Here is a 19,378-nt window from a genome sequence, read left to right on the forward strand (position 1 = left end):
CTTGCCAATACTTGTTAGTTGTTGCCTTTTTGATGGTAGCCATTTTGACAGGTATGAGGAGGTACCTTGTTGTGGTTTTGATTTGCATTTTCCTGATGATTGGTATATCGAGCATCTTTTCATGTGCCTGTTGGCCAGGTGGTCTTCTTTGGAAAAACGTCTCTTCAGGTTCTCTACTCTTTTTTTTTTGCTGTACGTGGGCCTCTCACTGTTGTGGCCTCTCCCGTTATGGAGCACAGGCTCCGGACGCACAAGCTTAGCGGCCATGGCTCACGGGCCCAGCCGCTCCGCGGCATGTGGGATCTTCCCGGACCGGGGCACGAACCAGCATCCCCTGCATCGGCAGGTGGACTCTCAACCACTGTGCCACCAGGGAAGCCCTCTACTCATTTTTTAGTCAAGTTTATTTTTTTTTTTTTGAGGTTGGGTGGTATGAATTCTTTGTATATTTTGGATTAACTCCTTATTGGATATATCATTTGCAAATACATTAAAGTCTTTAATCCATTTTGAGTTTATTTTTGTATATGATGTGATAAAGTACTCCAGTTTGATTCTTTTGCATGTTGCAAAAGTTGAGTTTCCTCAACTTTTATTGAAGAGGAAACACCATTTATTGAAGAGGCTGTCTTTTCCCCATCATATACTCTTACCTCTTTTTGGAGATTAAAAAAAAATTAATTTTTATTGGAGTATAGTTGCTTTACAATGTTGTGTTAGTTTCTGCCCTACAGCAAAGTGAGTCAGTTATATGTATACATATATCTCCTCTTTTTTAGATTTCCTTCCCATTTAGGTCACCACAGAGCACTGAGTAGAGTTCTCTGTGCTATACAGAAGGTTCTCATTAGTTATTTATTTTATACATAGTAGAGTATATATGTCAATCCCAGTCTCCCAATTCTCCTTTTTATAGATTAATTGACCCTATAAGCATGAGTTTATTTCTGGACTGTCTATTCTGTTCCATTGATCTGTGTCTGTTTTTGTGCCAGTACCATACTGGTTTTTTTTTTTACATCTTTATTGGAGTATAATTGCTTTACAATGGTGTGTTAGTTTCTGCTTTATAACAAAGTGAATCAGTTATACATATACCTATGTTCCCATATCTCTTCCCTCTTGCGTCTCCCTCCTTCCCACCCTCCCTATCCCACCCCTCTAGGTGGTCACAAAGCACCGAGCTGATATCCCTGTGCTATGCGGCTGCTTCCCACTAGCTATCTATTTTACGTTTGGTAGTGTATATATGTCCATGCCACTCTCTCACTTTGTCACAGCTTACCCTTCCCCCTCCCCATATTACCATACTGTTTTGATTACTATAACTTTGTAGTAGAGTTTGAAATCAGGGAGCATGAAATCAGGGAGCTAGTTTATGCTGCGGTTACAAGCAGTTCTCACATTTATTTTTATTTATTTATTTATTTAACATCTTTATTGGAGTATAATTGCTTTACAATGGTGTGTTAGTTTCTGCTGTATAACAAAGTGAGTCAGCTATACGTATACATATATCCCCATATCCCCTCCCTCTTGCATCTCCCTCCCACCCTCCCTAACCCACGCCTCTAGGTGGTCACAAAGCATCGCAGCTCTCACATTTAAGTGGCTTAAGACAAACAAATAGATAAACAATTGGTCATGTTGCAAGTCCATTCATGGGCTGGCAGAGGCCCAGTCCAGGGTGCAGGCTGAGAGCATTGTTGTCAGTCATGCAAAGGGAAAGAGAGATGACAGATTGCATACTGACTCAAAGGTTTCTACCTACGAGTGACACCTCTGCATACACTTGCTTGGCAGAAGCAAATCACACATACTTGCCTAGCTTAACAGGGTGGGGAAGTGCAATCCTACTGTGTACTCGGAGGAGGGGAACTCAAACATTTATGAATGGGTCTAATAACTGTCACATTTACACATATAGTTATAGCCCTCTGTGAACCCCTTCCTGGCCTCATTTTCCCCTGTCTCTAGAGACTATCACTATGCTTAATTTGGTGATATCTCATTGTGTTAATTTTTATTTCCCTGATTATTACTGAAGTTGAGCATCATTTTATATTTATTAACTATTTTGGTTTTCTCTTTTGTGAGTTGCCTGTTTATATAAACATATATAATTTTAAAAATTATATTATTTGTTGCTTTTATATTGATTTATTAGAGTTCTTTATGTATTTTGGATACTAGCACTCTGTTGGTTATTTGTTATAAATATATTCTACTCCATGGTTTATAGTACCCTTTATTTATGGAATCTTTTGAAACACAGAAGTTTTAAAACACTTTATTATTTACTTTTTAATCTTTTGTTTTATGGTTTGTGATTTTTGCATCTTGCTTAAGAAATCTTTTCCTACCCTGAGGAAATAATACTTTCTTTTGAAAGTTTTGCTTTTCAAATATAGGTCTTTATTCTACCTTGAGTTGAAAGTTGTACATGGTGTGAATTAGGACTTTATTTCTTCTCTAGTAAGGGTAATGAGCAGTTCCAGCATCCACTAATTTATATTGCTTTTTCTCTTATATATCAAGTTTTCATATAGCAAATATTCCAGGACTCTTTATTCTGTTCCGTTACTCTGTGTGTCTGCTCCAGAGCTAATTAAAACATTCTTAATGGCTTCATAATTAAGTGCTAATGTCTAATAGATTAAGAATTATCCTTCTTCCCACCTCTGTTCTTCAAGATTGCTTTGGCTATTTTTGGACCATTGTTCTGCCTTAAAAATTTTTACAACAAGCTTGTCAAGTTCCGTGGAAAGCCTTGTTGGAATTTTGATTTATTTGTTTAACAACAGTTATATATCACTTATTATGTGCCAGGCACTGTTCTAAATGCTTTATGAATACTTATTCAGTTAAAACGTATACTTTTATTTGGAGAGAATTGACATCTTTATGCTGTTGAGTCTTCCCATTCATGAACATGGCAAAGATCTGGCCTTCTTTAATATCTTTTAATAACATTTTATAATTTTCTCCATAATGATCTTGATTGTTCAGCTAGATTTATTCCTTGGCACTTTGTAAATTTTTATTGCTGTTGTAGAGGATATCATTTGAAAAATTACACTTCCTAATTGTACATTGCTGGTGTAAAGGAAGCCAGTGCAAATAGATTCTTATTGTTAACCTTAAATCCAGCAACTTTGCTTAACTCTCTTGTTAATTCTAATTATTTGCCTGTGAATTCTCTTGGATTTCCTAGGTGAAAATTATAACCTCTGCTGGTTAGGACTTCTGGTTGAGCAGAAGTGGTGATAACGGGCATCTTTACTTCATTCCTGACTTTAAAGAGAATCTTTCTCATTTCTCACCACTAAGGAGAAGTTTTCTGTAGTTGTCTGGTAGGTTCTTTTTATCAGATGAAGGAAGTATCCTTATAATTTTAGTTTGCTGAGAGATTTTGTTTTGTTTTCTTTTGAATTTTATTTTTTAACATAGAATTTTTTCTGGTGTATGGTTCTAAGTATTTTAACTTATGCTTAGATTTGTATAAGCACTGCCAGTGAGTTTATAGAACAGTTCTATCGTCCCAAATACCTCCCTCATGCTATTCTTTAAACCCTCTGTCCAGCTCTAACGTTTGGCAACCACTAATCTCTTCTCTGTCACTATAATTTTATTCTTTTCAAGAATGACACTTGATTGGAATCTTACAGTATATAACCTTTGAGACTTTTTTCATTTGGCCTAATGCCTGTGAGATTCATCCAAGTTGCAAATATCAGAAGTTTGTTGTGTGGCTGAGCAGTAACCCATTGCGTGGAGGTACCACAGTCTGTTTGTCTGTTTACTCGCTGAAGGGCATATGGGTTGTTTCTGGGTTTTGATGATTATGAGTAGAGCTTCCATAAACATTTGTATACAGGTTTTTGTGTGGCCTAAATTTTCATTTCTTTAGATAAATACCTAAGTGTATGTGTAACTTTGTAAGGAAGTGCCAAGTTATTTTCCAGAGTGGCTCTACCAGTTTGCATTCTCACCATGTTTGAGAGTTTCAGTTGCTCTGCACTTTCACTAGCACTTCATATTGTCAAAGTTTTTTATTTTAGCCATCTTATTTGTCCTAAGAAGTGTGTAGTGATATCTCATAGTGGTTTTAATTTGTACTTCTCTAATGGCTAATCATGTTGATCATCTTTTTATGTGCTTTTTAAGCCTACTGTGTATATTTTTTGGTGAAGTGGCTATGTTTTTGCCCAGTTTTTAATTGTATTGTTTCTTTTCCTACTATTGGGTTTTTTTAAATTATGGTAAAATTTACATAACATAAAATTTACCATTTTAACCATTTTTAAGTTTATAACTTAGTGACATTAAGTACATTCCCAGTGTTGTACAACCATCACCACCATCTATTTCCAGAACTCTTTCATCAGCCCAAACAGAAATTGTACCCATTATATAATAACTCCCCATTCCCTGCTCCATCCACTCCCTGGTAACCTCTATTCTGCTCTTTATCTTTATGAATTTGCCCATTCTGGGTGCCTCATATAAGTAGAATCATACAACATTTGTCCTTTTGTGTCTGGCTTATATTACTTAGCATAATGCTTTCAAGGTATATACATGTTGTAGCATGTATCAATATCAGAATTCCATTCCTTTTTATGAATGAAAAATGTTCCACTCTATGGGTGTACTACATTTTGTTTATTTATTCATCTGTTGATGGACATTTGGGTTGTTTACATTTTTTGGCTATTGTAAATAATGCTACTATGAACATTGGTATACAAGTATCACTTTGAATCCTGGCTTTCAGTTCTTTTGGGTATATACCTAGGAGTGGAATTGCTGGATCATCATTTTTGTTTTGTTTTTGTTCTTTTATTCATTAAAAAAAATTGAAGTATAGTTGATTTACAATGTGTTAATTTCTGCTGTACAGCAAAGTGACTCGGTTATACATATATATATATATATATATATATATATATATATATACACACACACACACACATTCTCTTTTATATTCTTTTTTCCATTATGGTTTATCTCAGGATATTGAATATAGTTTCCTGTGCTATACAGTAGGACCTTGTTGTTTATTCTGTTCTTTTATTCATGAATAAGTATTCTTTGATTTTTTTCAAAGACTCTTCCTACATCTATGGATATGATATTTTTGTTTTCTTCTGTAACTTCTTAGTATGCTAAATTATAACATTAATAAATTCTCTAATATTATTCTTACACCTCTGTGATAAGCAGAATTTGTTTAAGCTGTATTATAGAAAACAGTTTTGCTTTCAGTTTACTAACTGGTGTTGGCTCTGGTGTTTTTTACTATTATTTCACCTATGTGCATGTTTATGTTAGTAACATGAAAATATTAAACTTTCCCATACTCTTTCAATGTGTTTCTCCTTTAAATAATTATCCCCACATGCCGGCTTTAAGATTTACTTTGCCCCTGTGAAAAGATAAGCTGGTCTTCCTACTTTATAAAAACTGTACTCTAAGTGTAATGGAAGAGTGCTAAACTAGAAGACAGCTATACAGAGAGAACTGTTAGTGGTCACTAGACCCTTCTAGGAGTTACATAAAAGCTTCTTCCAGCATCAGTTTGCAGGTAACTCACTAGTCTCTTCCCTCCTGGGCTGTGTGCAAGGTGTGGAACCTGGGAGCCTGGAGTCCTGGGTCTTCTTCCTGCCTGGTTCCTAACTAGCTGTATGCTGGATCAGTGTCAGTGACTCAAGCAGAGAATGGATGGGCCAGCTTCATGGAAGATGGCCGTGACTGTGTTCAGTGATGTCTAAAATGTCATCTCGTGAACACTGTTGAGCCAGGAAGGACCAGCTCAGTGATTTCGAGCAGGTCACGCTGGCTCCCTAAGCTTCAGTGTCCAGGGGGAGTCTCCATGGTTCTAGAGGTTTTTAAGGCCATCATGCTGTTTAGCCTACCTTGGGGATTCTTGGGCTCCACTGTCTGGGAAGGAAGCTGGGTGGGCCTTAGGGCGTCTGGAAGGGGCTGTTAATGAGGCACCAGCAGGAGCAGGGCTGAAAGCAGCCTCAGAAGCGTGAAGCGTTTTAATTGGCATCTTCCACGGAATAGGAAATTAGGTGCTCAGATTTCCTACCTGTGTTCTTTCTCCCTTGGCCCCTGTCATGCTGGCTGGAGCCCAGACAGAACTGAGTTGCTGCTTGGGGACCGTCAACATGGTTTTTAGGGGTTCCCAGGGAGGCCTGTGCAGAGTCTGAGTTCTCCCTTCAAGGTGGACGCCTACTGCCTTGAGAGCCACTGGGGAGGGCCTGGAAGCTTCCACGTAGCAACAGTTTCCCTCCCAGGACCTGGAAGGCCTACAGAGGAACGTAGTTCTTGCCTATGCTGGAGAGGCTTCTGAGCTGTGGCCCCTTCAGCTCCCCCTTCCCTCCAACCTCCTTTGTTCTTAAGCTTGGACTTCAGAAAGTTGTCTGGTAAGGGATACCCCCTAAGACCATTCACTCACTGCCTCCACCTACAATTGAAAAAGTGATTCTGATGCAAAAAGTTGAGACTCTAGCCTAGATAATCTAGCTCTGATCATCTATGGTTGTGCTTAGAACAACTTTGTTCTGCCTTTAGTTGCACCAGATGCAAGCCCCAGCTGTGCCATAGCTAGCTGTGTGATCTTGGGTAGCTCACTTCCCCTCTCTGGGCCTTGTATTCTTTCAATGCAGAAGGAAAGTTTTGAGGTAGATTATTGATTGCCAACATTTTTTCCAGCTGAGATGGTCTTGAGGTCTGTGACTCCATCTCTGCCAGTTAAACTGTGAAGATATGGAAATGCTTGGAGTTATCCTAAGGAAGGTATAGACATCTGGGGGAAAGAGCAAGGGCTTTGGAGTCAGACATACATAGGGTCAAATCCCCACCTACCAGCAAGGTGGTGGTTATCTAGTAGAACCATTGCTGACTCATATGAGCCTTTGTGCAGATTAGAAAAAGATTTCTGAAGTCACTTTCTGCTGGAAAATTTTCATGACAAATATATAAATCTACAGTGACTATGATGTGACTTGTGCTTGCTAGAGTTGTGCAGTGCCCAACCTGGCCAGCTGTACACAACAGTTGTCTGCGTCCTTGGGCAAGCTACTCAACCTCTTTGGAACTCTGTTTGCTCATCTGGAAAAAGAAGATACGATGTCTATCTCACAGGGTAGTGGTGAGGATAGAATTGTGTGTAAAAAGCCCAGGGCTCGTAGAGTAGTTGCTCTGGAAAGATAAATTTCCCTTTTCTTTTTCGAGGAATAGTCTTCCTGGGATGTAGTCTTCAGGGCCCAAAGCACCTCCTCCTCCCAAAAGAGCAACAGGTGGTGGCTTAGTGTTTCCAAGGTGGGTTTGGCGCTTGGAATCACATTCTGTCAGTTTGCCCCAGCTTCCAATGCTGTCTTGGGAGTTCATTCCAAGATGCCTTGGAATGTTGCCTAGGTTTGCCCCCAAGGGCAGGGCAATTACCTGGGCCATAGAGTGGCGTCACTATTGCGAGGCAGTGGGGAGGCTCAGGAGAGCCGGGCCAGAAAGGAAGAGCGGCACAGACTGCAAGGAGCTCTTGCCTGGCCTGGGGATACCCTGGAGAGCCCTCTACATGGGCAGAGGGCAAGCAGAGACACACAGGCAGTTCATGCCTTGTCCTGCTCCTCCTGGCAGGTAGGGCAGAAGCACTGGTCACCCACTGAGTCAGAGGAGCTGGGGCGGAGGCTGCTGTGGACCCTGGTTGGAGTCATGGAGCTCTCCTAACACAGAGCTGTTGGTAAGAGCACTGGCTCTGGTGTTAATTCCTCCTGCCTTTGAGTTTCAGGACTGCTACTTTTGTCCCCGCCCCCCTCCCAATTGATATGAATCAATGAATGTGATGGTATTTGGAGGTAGGGCCTTTGAGAGGTAATTAGGTCATGAGAGTATAGCCCCTGTGATGGAATTAGTGTCGTTATATGAAGAGGAAGAGAGCTAGCCCTCCTTTACCCACCCCTGTCTCTCATCCACGCAAGGATACAAAAAGAAGGCAGGTGCCCTTGGACAAATTCCTTAACCTCTCTGAGCTTCAATTGCTTCATTTATAAGATGTAAATAATTATTATTCCCACCTCTAGAGAGTTCAGACCCTTTAGTATAATATTCAAGGACCGTCAGGACCCAGCCCCAACCTACCTTTTCAGTATCTTTCCTGGTACCTTGCACTCTGGCCATCTGAGATGCTCTCCCATTTCCCAAACACACAATCCCCGTGCACTCTCCATGCCTTTCCTTATTTTTTCCCCTCTGCAGGAAATACAGTGTTTGTCTCTTCTGGGCCTGGTGAAATCCTCCTTGTTCTTCCAAGCCCTGTTCTCTGAAGGTTCTCCAGTCCTTTCCCATATCAGTTATCTATTGCTGAGTAACAAATTACCCTGTAGCTTAGTAGCTGAAAGCAACAATGAACACATATCATTTCACACAGTTCTGTGGCTCAAGAATCTAGAATCAGATTAGCTAGGTGGGTTTTGGCTCAGGGTCTCTCATGAAGTCACATTCAAGATGTCAGCTGGGGCTGCATTCATCTGAAGCCTTGACTAGGCCTGGAGGACCTGCTTCCATATGGCCACTCACATGACTGGCAAGTTGATGTTGGCTTTTGGTGGGAGGCCTCAGCTCTTCACCATGTGGACCTCTCCACAGGGCTGCTTGAGTGTCTTCACAGCATGGCTGCCTGGTTTCCCCAGAGAAGGGATCCAAGGGAAAGCAAGGTGTGAGTAGCAATATTTCTATGACCAGGACTTGGAAGTCATACACCATCCCTACCCCAGTATTTTGTTGGTCCCTGGGTTACTACTGACTCAGTGTGAGAAGGGAGCACACAAGGGTGTGAGCATTAGGAGGTGAGCCTCACTGGGAGCCCTCTTAGAGGCCGATATCACGTTTCCCCAACAGAATTAAGTGTTCTGGTGTTCAGCCACATTCCTTTGTTTACAGGGTCTTTCTGTGCTATACAGTAGATACTTGTGTGCTAGTTTTATTTACTGGATGCATTTGATCTGTTCAGCCTGCAGGCAGCTGGTAATGATGCGGTGATTTATGGTGCTGGATGTAACAGTGCTGGTAGTGCGTGTCTGAGCAATGCTTAGGGTGTGTGTGCATGTGTGTGTGTGTGTGTGTGTGTGTGTGTGTGGTGTGCTTGCACTCGTGCCCGGCACATTGGCTCTCATGAGCTCAACTTACTGCGAGGTGCTTGGAGAGAAATGGAGCAGCTCTGGTTAGTCGTGGCTGTGTGGTTGACCTGTACCCCGGATCTGAGGACCTCCTTGTTTGTTTCGGGCTTTGCGCCCTGCTGGTGGCTTGGCCAGGGTGGGCAGTGATCTTCTAGGTCAGCTGTTCTATTTAATGCCTGTGGAGCAGGGTGAGTTTCCCTTGCCCTCTCTGCTTGGACCCTCCTTCTCACGTGCATACCCTCTCAGCATCTATCCTCAAGTAGGTTTCAAAGTCGTGCTGGGAACTGTTCTTTCTCACAGCATGGCTGAAAGAAACCAAGGGAATTGGACATTGAATTCAATAGTGTGCATTTTCAAAACCACCAGGGGCTTGTCAGGGAGCTCTTAGAAAGTGTGCCTGGCTTTTCCTTTTCGAGGTGGGTTACGTCCTTCAACACCTTGCTTCTGGAGCAGTACCATCAGCGCCACCTGGGAGCTCGTTTGAGATGCAGAATCACAGGCCCCACCCGAAACCGACTGAGACAGAATCTGCAGTTTTAACAAGATCCCCAAGTGGTTTTCATACCTGGGGAAGTCTGAGATTCAGTGTTTTGGAAGGCAGCCTTCTGGAAAATTCAGTCCCTTTGGATGGCTCCTGAATGTACAACGCAGAAGAAGGTTCCCAGGCGCCCTGTGTATCTCCTGAGAATCAAGCAAAAAAAGAGGCTTGGCCGAGGAGGTGGAGGTTTGGCTTTGCCTGGAGATCATTGTGGAAGTGAGTGTTAACCAGTGGGTTGCTGAGGCTTATTTAAAATAAAAACATCTCTCTTTTCTTTTGGCAATGATTTAAGTGATTTTACTTTTGTGGGTAAAGGGCTTGGGATATTTTTGTCAAATGAGGAGTGGATGGGGCTTGTCAGTCTGGAGAAGAGGGGGCTCAAAGGGCTGAGGCCATGATCGTTGTCATCAAATGTTGGGAGGACCCTGAGGAGGAATGGGAATCAGGCTTGTTCGGTGAGGGCAGAAGGAAGACCTTCAGAAGGATTCCATAATCATGAAGATGACCTTGCTAAGGTTGCAGAACTAATTAGAGGTGAAGGGGGCCCTATCTCCGCAGGGGCTGAGCTGCCATCTGTAGGGGCAGTCCAGACATGAGCTGGACCTGCCCTTGTTTGGGACGTTGCAGGGGGTCTAAGCAGGACATGTGGAGCTGGACCAGTTCCAGTCCTGTGAACTGTCGAGAAAAGAAAAGGGCTCACAGAACTCGGTTCACTTCCAGCTTTCCCATTTACTAGACCTGATTTGGGCAAGTTATTTAACTTTTCTAAGCCTCAGTTTCCTTATCTGAAAATGGGAATAATAATACTCACCTCATGGGATGGTGTGAAAATTAAATAAAAATTAATTATGGGTGTAAAGTTCTTGCCAGTGCCTGGCATGAAGTAAGGCTTAATACATTACAGGGTTTTTCCTTCCCCTTCTCTGTACTTATTTCCTTTGCCTTATTTGGGTTGGACTTAATTAGTTAACAGTTTGAACAGCTGGCTTGATATTGTATTTTAATCTTGTTCATTTCTGATTCTTGTTAACTGCTAGCGGTCCTGGTTTGCTCAACTGGGGTGTTTTAATGAGGCCAGAGTAGTAAGGTGGGCCTGTATGGGCACTGCTTTGGTCACTCAGGTGTCACCCTTGTTGTGGGCCAGCAGTCCTGCAGCCCGGGGTCTGTGGTTGTCACCAGGGCATCAGCCAGGAGGGCTGGACAGAGCCCCCACAGGCTGTTACCATTGGGAAGCAGCCGGGTGCATGTCGGGTGGTGGTGCTTTGGAGTGACTGCTGACTCTGGACTGGTGTACCAGCACCTGAATTTAGAGCATGTTTAGACATATCTGCTCTTGGATAAATTCACGTGTCCATCCGCAGATGTGACACTTTTGTAGATGGGAATAGGAAAGAAGGCAGAGTTGCAGTGAGAGGCATTTTATAATGTATCAAGAGAGGAGAGAGCTCTTTTCTCTGCTTTTTACTAACCCCTCCCTCAATTAAAAGCTTTTCTTGCCTGAGAAAGGGAGAGATTTAGGGTATGGTTGGTCCATCTCAGTCTGCCCCCAGGCCTTGAAGGTACCACACTTCTCCCCTCTCCCTGGAACAGATCCCATCATCCTCTCCACCTCCCTGGCTCTCACCTGCCCCGGGTCTCCTAGAAGCCTTCTGTTCTCCTCGCTCCAGACCACCACAGTCTCTACCTTCTGTGAACAAGGACGCTTCATTTGGCATTCAGCAGAGTTTAGATCATGTCATGTATTAATATTATGTTTCCCCAACTTGGCCTCGGGCTTTTTGAGGTCAGGACCTTGTAGCTTGGCCAGGTGGTTTCTGCAGAAATACCAGGTACCGTAATAAATTTGTATTGCAATAACTCCAGTAATCTGTGTCAGGAAGCTCAGTGCCAGGCCTCTGGTCTCAGTGGACTCCTGCCCACCCAAGGACCAGTTGTATCCCTTGAGTCCAGCAAGACATGGGGAGGAAGGGGCTCAGGGAGTGAGTGCTCAGTAGAGGTTAATAGATTGTTTGATCTGAGTAACTGGAAGCCATGGAAAGTCAGTCTGAAACCTGGCAACTTGGAAAGAGAGGCCAGGGAAAGGGAGCCGGGAAGTGATTGAAAAACGTAAAATTCACTTTTATTAATATCCCACTTTGTTACATAAAGGATTGGTGTACAGAGCAAAATAGAAATAAAGTATAATTTGTGGAATGAGGTTGGATATACATAAATAAACAAATGTATACAATTAGGACCAGGGAAGAAAGAAATATATTACATGAGCTTTTTCATATGACCCCAATTCCTTCAAATTAATTTAAAAAAAACATAAAGGGCAATCTGTTTCCCAAGCTGTCTTCTCAGGTTGGCAAAGACTTATTTGATTTTCCTCTCTGTCTGTATTTCATCGCACCCTGGGTTGAATGAGCTGGCGAGCCACTCTGCCCTCTGGCAGGCAAGCCTTGCCCTCTGCAAGGATTTGCCCATTACTCCAGGAGAGAAGGGCCTGGAAGGTGCACCATCCCTTCCACTCTCAAATTATCAGCACTGATGGGTCATCACTACAAATAGGTTTTATTTTCTTTTGTGCAAGAGCCTGATTCGGAGTCGATTTGACAGGCAAATGGGCCCAAAAGGTATAATGAGGCAACACCAAGCATTTCTGAATAACGAAGTAGAGAAAGGAACAGGCTGAGGGGTGGCAAGGCCTTTTATATCTCTGGGGCACACAGTCCAGTTGGACTGCAGAGCTCTGTTCTGTTTATGGAGCAGGAGAACAGAGTGCCTCCCTCTGTGGTGCTTCTGACCTGAGGCTCAATGGAGGGGAGGGCGAGGGGTTCTCCTGCCAGGGCTGGGTTTCTCGAAAGTAAGGCTTGTCAAACAGTACTGATACTCACATGCTAAAAGTGTGATGGGTAGCATGCAGGTTAAGAGCACTGGCTCTGGAATAAGGTGCTATTGGATTCAGTTTCCACATCTGCCATTCACTAGTTGTTTCATCGCAGGGAATTTACTTACGTTCTCAAAGACTCAGTTTCCATATCTGGAAAATAGGGAAATAATAGTGATAACCTCAGAGAGTTGCTGTGAAGATAAAATTAGGTAATGAACGATCAGTGCTTAGTCTGTTCCTCAGTTATATAGCAGCTCTCATTTTAAGCAAGTCAAGTAATATATTTTTATATAAGTATTTAATTAATTCAGTTATCTCTGTGAATTGTCCATTTTTTTGGCCCTATTATTTTATGGTCAATGCAACCTGGCAGAGATTTTCCCACATACCCATCCTACCTTCCCCCTCCAGCCTCTACCCATCCCGCCCATGACAGGCTTTGGTAATGTATCACAGACACATCTTGCTAAACTCAGACTCAGCGTCAGAAGGCTCCCTAACACAGTACTCTGCTCAGCCGTTGCCAATCAGAGTTGTAAATGTTTATGTTTAAAACATATCCAGGGGTTGTCAAGCATCAATATTTATCAAACCCAATGGGGGCAAAGGAAACCAAGCCCTTTACTTTTACCCTTGACAAACCACTACGAGGGAGTTAAAGAGATGGGGTACATTCCCTTCTCTGAGAATGCTGGGGAAGAAATGATATTTCCAACTCTGATGCTTGGCCTTGGTCTCATCTTGGACAAGCCACTTGATCTCTTGGAATGTCAGTTTCTTCCCCTGTTAAGAGAATAGGTCTTGCCTCCCGGGGGCTGGTTTTATGAGTTGTACTGTTTTCACGCGAAGATGAATTTGATTCTAGTTCCTATTCCCTTGTTACTGTTTTCTAACTGTGGAAGATTTAATAGGGTAGGGAGACACCTGGTAGCTGGGGTTCTTGCATGAATGTGGCAATGAAGCTCCTCTCTTTGCAACTAGATTCTTCCTCTTCTGGATCCTGTTATTGTGAGTCCTGGCCGCTGTGACCATCTCACAAAAGCGCCCCTCTTTGCTGACCACCTCCTGGTCTTGTGCCAGGTACGAAATCCCCAGGCAGGTGACCTCCCCCAATCTCTGTAGGCTGGTACATGGCTCTCACTGGGGCTAGAGCCATGGAGTAGAGGGTCAGGACTTAGTGTGACTTTTCTCTAGGGGTAGCTCTCTCTGGAGCACAGCTCTTATCTTACCTTGATTGGGAATTCTGACACACAACTTTGTGGTCTTGGAAAAGTTACCTGACTTTTCTGAGTTCCAATGCCCTGTCTATCAAATGGGAATGACAGTCTTACTCAGTGTGAAGGCAGGGACCATGACTGATTGTTCAGGGCTTTATCTGCAATTTAGTCAGTGCTTTATAAGTATTCCTGAAGGACAGAATGGATACTTAAAAAAAAAAAATTTATTGGGCTTCCCTGGTGGCACAGTGGTTAAGAATCCGCCTGCCAATGGAGGGGACACGAGTTCGATCCCTGGGCCGGGAAGATCCCACATGCCACAGAGCAACTAAGCCCGTGTGCCACAACTACTGAACTTGTGCTCTAGAGCCCGCGAGCCACAACTACTGAAGCCCGTGCGCCTAGAGCCCATGCTCCCCAACAAGAGAAGCCACCGCAATGAGAAGCCCGTGCACCTCAATGAAGAGTAGCCCCCGCTCGCCGCAACTAGAGAATGCCAGTGCACAGCAACGAAGACCCAACACAGCCAAAAATAAAAACAAATAAATAAATTTCTATAAAAAAAATTTATTTATTTATTTGGATGTGCCGGGTCTTAGTTGTGGCATGTGGGACCTTCGTTGCTGTGTGCGGGATCTTCGTTGCGGCATGTGGGATCTTTAGTTGCAGCATGAGGGATCTAGTTCCCTGACCAGAGATTGAACCAGGGCCCCCTGCATTGGGAGTGCAGACTCTTAGCTACTGGACCACCAGCGAGTCCCCAGAACGGATACTTATAGAACATTTAAATGCTCAGTGGGTGTTAATGTCCTTGTACCATCTTCTTATTCTGCTTCCAGTTCTTGGCCCCCATCACACTCTGCATGGTAGGACGTTGGTCATTGATTCAATACTGTGCCAGGCATTTAGGCATTAGGAATATAGTAGTTTTTTCATTGGCAGAGAATCTGCTTGTGTGGGGATTAGACTGTAGTGGAAGGAAAACGCAGTAAACCCAGTGAATGAAGAACAGAGCATATGAGAAGGTGATAAGTGCTTCCAGGAGGGATCGTGCAGGGAAGGGGGATGAGGCAGAGGGAGAAGGGGAGTCGGTTGCTGTGATCTTCATGAGGTGGTCATGGAACGCCTTAATTAGAAGATGACAGCTAGGTAAGCTGTCACTTGATCTTGGACAGAGTCTCTTTCTCCCCAGTATTCCATTCGGTTTTCCTTGCTTGGGTCTTTGCAAGTGGAAGGCAAGGTGAGGTGAGGCCAAGCATCTGTGAGCAATGCCGAGCTTCACCTTCTACAGAAACTAGGAGGGTGACTGGAACCTCATTCCAACACCCTCTTCTCTGAAGTCCCTTGTGTGTGGTTTTCCAGCCAGCAGGCTTCCCAAAGGACCTCACCTGGAGAGGGTCCCTGGCAAGCCCCAGAGCTAGTGGCAGAACAGCAGCCAGCCAGCATGCCAGGTAGATTTCCTTGCAGGAAGCAAGGCTCTCCTGTGGAACAGCTTTCTCATTGTGTGTTTGCCCTGGCACCCAGCACCCCAGCTGCATTTATGCTCTCCCAGGTGCCAGGGTTTTCAAAACAAGGGTGGCAGTGTTTTTGGTGCTAGTTTTGGTTACAAAGCAGTGTGTACCTGCCCATGCCACCACTATGACTGTTTGGACCACCCTCCCCATCTTTTTCTGATGGCCTGGAATGTTTGTGACTCAGTTGGGGTTGGGATGCTCATTGCTCTGAGTTAACTTCCTTTCTCACCATCCTGTCTCACCTGACTCTCCCCACTGGTCTCCTTTGGAGAATCTTTAAGATTTGTTTCTGGCCAATTTTCTGCGGCGGGGGTGGGGGTGGGGGGCAGGAAACATAAAGCAAACATACCAGGGGCACACTTCATTTAGAATGCTGCTTCTCAAACGTTAAGTAGCAGTTGTTTAAATTCTAGAATCTTGTCTTCCCTTGCAGGATTCCATTTCAGTGGGTCTGGAATGGGACCATGGAATCTGTATCATATCATCATTATCTTAAAGTCAGTTCCCTAGCTGAACACACTTGGATAAACCCAGATTGAGAGACATAGTTTACCTCCCTAACTTGCTTGTATGTCAAAGCTGAATGAAACCTACTGTTGCAATCCTCCCAGAGTTTAGCCCTGTGTTGGGCTCCCAGGTGGCTCTCAGTACACATGTATTGAAGGTTAGAGGCAATGTGAGGTGAATCCTTTTATAAAGAACCCTTCACAATGTGAAGAGTTGCCCACTAATTGATCTGCATAGTTATGTTTGCAGTCTTAACTGTTGAATTTTTCATAAAGCAGAGGCATGTCTCCGTTCAGGATTTTAATGACAAAACGATAGCCTCCTGAAAAGAAGACCTGAATAGGGGTAATTATTTTTGAAGGCATCTTCCTCCCTGAATGTTGCTTTGATAAAGGTGTCTGAAGTTACACCATCTGTTAGTGCTTCACAGCCGTAGCTGCTCATTGGAATTATCTGGGAACTTGGAAAGTATGGATGCTTGGGTCCCACCCGCTGAGGCCCTATTTAATTGGTCTGGGCATCAGGATTTTTAAAAACTTCTCTAGTGATTCTTACATGTGGCCAGGGCTGCAAACCACTGACCTAGGAAGTGTGGAACCCCCTGGAGAGGGGAGTGGGTGATTCATTTCTTGAGACTTATAGGGAGTCCCCTTGGACTAAAGATAGAAGGTCCCCTGGATTCTGTGATCCAAGACTGCTCTGAAATACGTTTCATATAAATAAATATACATACATATATAATGACCCAAACTATATATAATAGTTAATTGTTTTCTACCCCTTTAATAAAAAATTTGTTTCTGATTATAAGGATGGCATGTGCTTATCCAACTGTTGGGTTTATGTAGAAAAGTATTAAAAAGGCTGATAATCTCCCCAAATGCCAGCACATGGAAGAAATAACTGTTAATATATCTGGTGCACATCCTTCCGCTCATTTCTTTCTGGCTAAATACACACGCAGCCAAGATATACAGTTCAGCACCAATGGAATTAGTAATACATACCGGTCTACGTGTTATACCCAACACGTCTTTCGGTAAATCTACATAATAACTTTCCTTAAATGGTTAACTTTACTTAAATCTACAGAATCATTTTTATGAGATCTTGCCAAATTCAAGCTCTAATTGCACTTGATAAATGGAACATCTACTTCATTGTCGAAGCTTGCTAGATATTTTTTTTTAAAATAAAAGGCAAACAGCAGTGTAGGAAAGTCCCTCTGCTGGTCAAGAAGCTCATGTCTGAGCCGGCCAGCATTGTGCTGGTGGACCATCGAACATGTCGGGGCAGTTTGTGGGCTCGGAACAGAGGGGCTTAGCAAGCTTGGCCACAACCACTCCTTGTAGTGCTGGTCTCTGTTGAGTCTTAGTTTCCTTCTTTAAGACCTTTAAGAGGTCCTGTTTTCACCTGCCTTCTGAACCCACGCCAAGGGTATAGAAAGCCCACGCCAGTCAGCAAAGAGCTGCCTCCCGAACATCCAGGAGCTGGACTCACCCATAGGGGGCGTCTCAGTGGTGACCCATTGCTGGCCCATGGGTCTGGATAGTTACTCAGTTATTGAGAGAAGCTGACAGTCTGCATTTATATTTGAAACCTCTTGATTTTTAAATGCAGACAACTAATTGTTTAAAAATTAAAGACATTGTAGGGGCCAAGCAGAACACACCTGGGGCTTTTTAGAGTCCTCTGGAAGCCAATCGGAGGGCTCTCTCTACGGAGCCATCTGTGGCACTTGGTATGAATTTCAGTCTACTTCATTCAGTTCTAAAAATATTGACGGAATGCATTATTCTGCGTGCCAGTCACTGTTTGAAAGATTGGAAACAAAAAGATGAAAAGTTATGATCCTTGTCTCGGGTGGGGTAATTTATAGTTTAGAGCAGCTGTTCTCAAAATATGGTTCCCCAGACGTGCATTCTCAGTATCACCTGGAAACTTGTTAGAAATGCAAACTCTCGGGCCCCATCCCAGACCCACTGAATCAGAACTTGCATTTTAGAAAACCCTGCAATTTATTTTAACAAACCTTCCTGGTAACTCTGGTGCCTGCGCGGGGCATTGCCGGTCTCACCACTGAAGCTTGAGAAGCACTGGTCTGCGTGGGGAGTGTGGAGCACGGGCAGAGGTCTGTGGACTGCAGAAGCCGTGCTGGAAGCCAGGGGAGCTTTTCAGAAATGAACGGCTCCTTCTCAATCTTAAAGGATGAGCAGGAGTGAAGCAGTGGGGAGGGGTGTGTAGAGGGGAGGGGGCAAAGGAGCAGTAGCACAGAGAACAGAGAGTATGTAGGGCGTGTTTGGGATTTGTCCATTTAGAGCGTGTGGCTGGGCCCTGAAGGAAGCGCTGGGAAATACAGTGAGCTGAGAAGACTAGGTGGTGCCAGGTTTTCAGTACTAGGTCAGGTTAGCTGGATTGCGTCTTGCAGATGTTGGGACATCATGGGAGACCTTGGGGCACTGGGTCTGCATTTAGGAAAATAATGCTGGTAGCAGGGTTCAAATTCCTTCTGGGTAGAGACAACTCTCACTGGCCTAGATCTTGATTCCTGCCTCTCCTGGCGTGACTTGGATCTGGGTCAGCAATTCCCACCCTTGGATAGGGTGGCGGGAGGGGAGGAAAAAGCCTGTGGGTGAGGAAGCAGCCGTGGCTGCATGTGAAACTGTGACGGTGTCGCGACCACCCCTTCTTCTTCCCTCAGGGAAAACACGCGCTCTCCAAGCTGAACGTTTTAGTGCTTGCTGGTGTCCTCAGCAATGGCGATGGTCTTCATATTCCTACTTTAAAAGCGGCCCATCAGTTTCTGCAGCAAACGTAACCTTGCTCTGTTTCTTTCTTTAGAGATCTGTAGTGTCCAAAGAGGAAACGATTTGAACTCAAGGCCAGGAAACTCACGTCAATAGCCAACTAGGTCTTGCTCCGTTCTCCCGCCCTCCCTCTCTGTCTTCCACTCTCCATTTCTGTCTCTCTTTCTTTCCAAAATGCTGGCCTGTGAGAGATAATGGGAGCAGGATGCAATGTTACCTCCCCCTGCTGGTTGTTTTGTAGAATGTCTTGTTTGTAATACATACAGAGTGCAGACAGTGGGGCAATGCAAATGACCGAAGCACAAAGTAGACTGAGATTGAATTCATTAATTAAAAAAATTATGGTAAATTAAAAAATTTTCACCCCTTTGAAAGGGTGAAAGGAATTTTTTGACTCCCATTCTTTGCAAAATGATGTAATACGTTTCTGAATTAGTTATTTCTTTTGTCCTGTACTGCAAATTCTCATAGATGAGAATGATTTTAATGATTACATTGGCAATCTCCTTTATTTTGCATATGTATTGGATGTTCTTTCCTAAACTAAAATGAACAGGTTTTTCCAGTTGATTGCTCTGAATGTTCATTCAAGTTGATCACGAATATCTACAAAACACCCAAGGTTATAGTCATTATGGGCATTAAAAGTGATATTTAAAGGGGATGAAACTTGTGTTTCAGTTTAACAATTGATATATTTTTTATCCATGAAGATGGTGTTCGTAAATAAAGGGGATA

The sequence above is a fragment of the Delphinapterus leucas genome, chromosome 9 (assembly GCF_059928025.1).
Source record: "Delphinapterus leucas isolate spDelLeu-1000000601 "Yukka" chromosome 9, BTC_Dleu_Yukka2, whole genome shotgun sequence".
Taxonomy (NCBI): domain Eukaryota; kingdom Metazoa; phylum Chordata; class Mammalia; order Artiodactyla; family Monodontidae; genus Delphinapterus; species Delphinapterus leucas.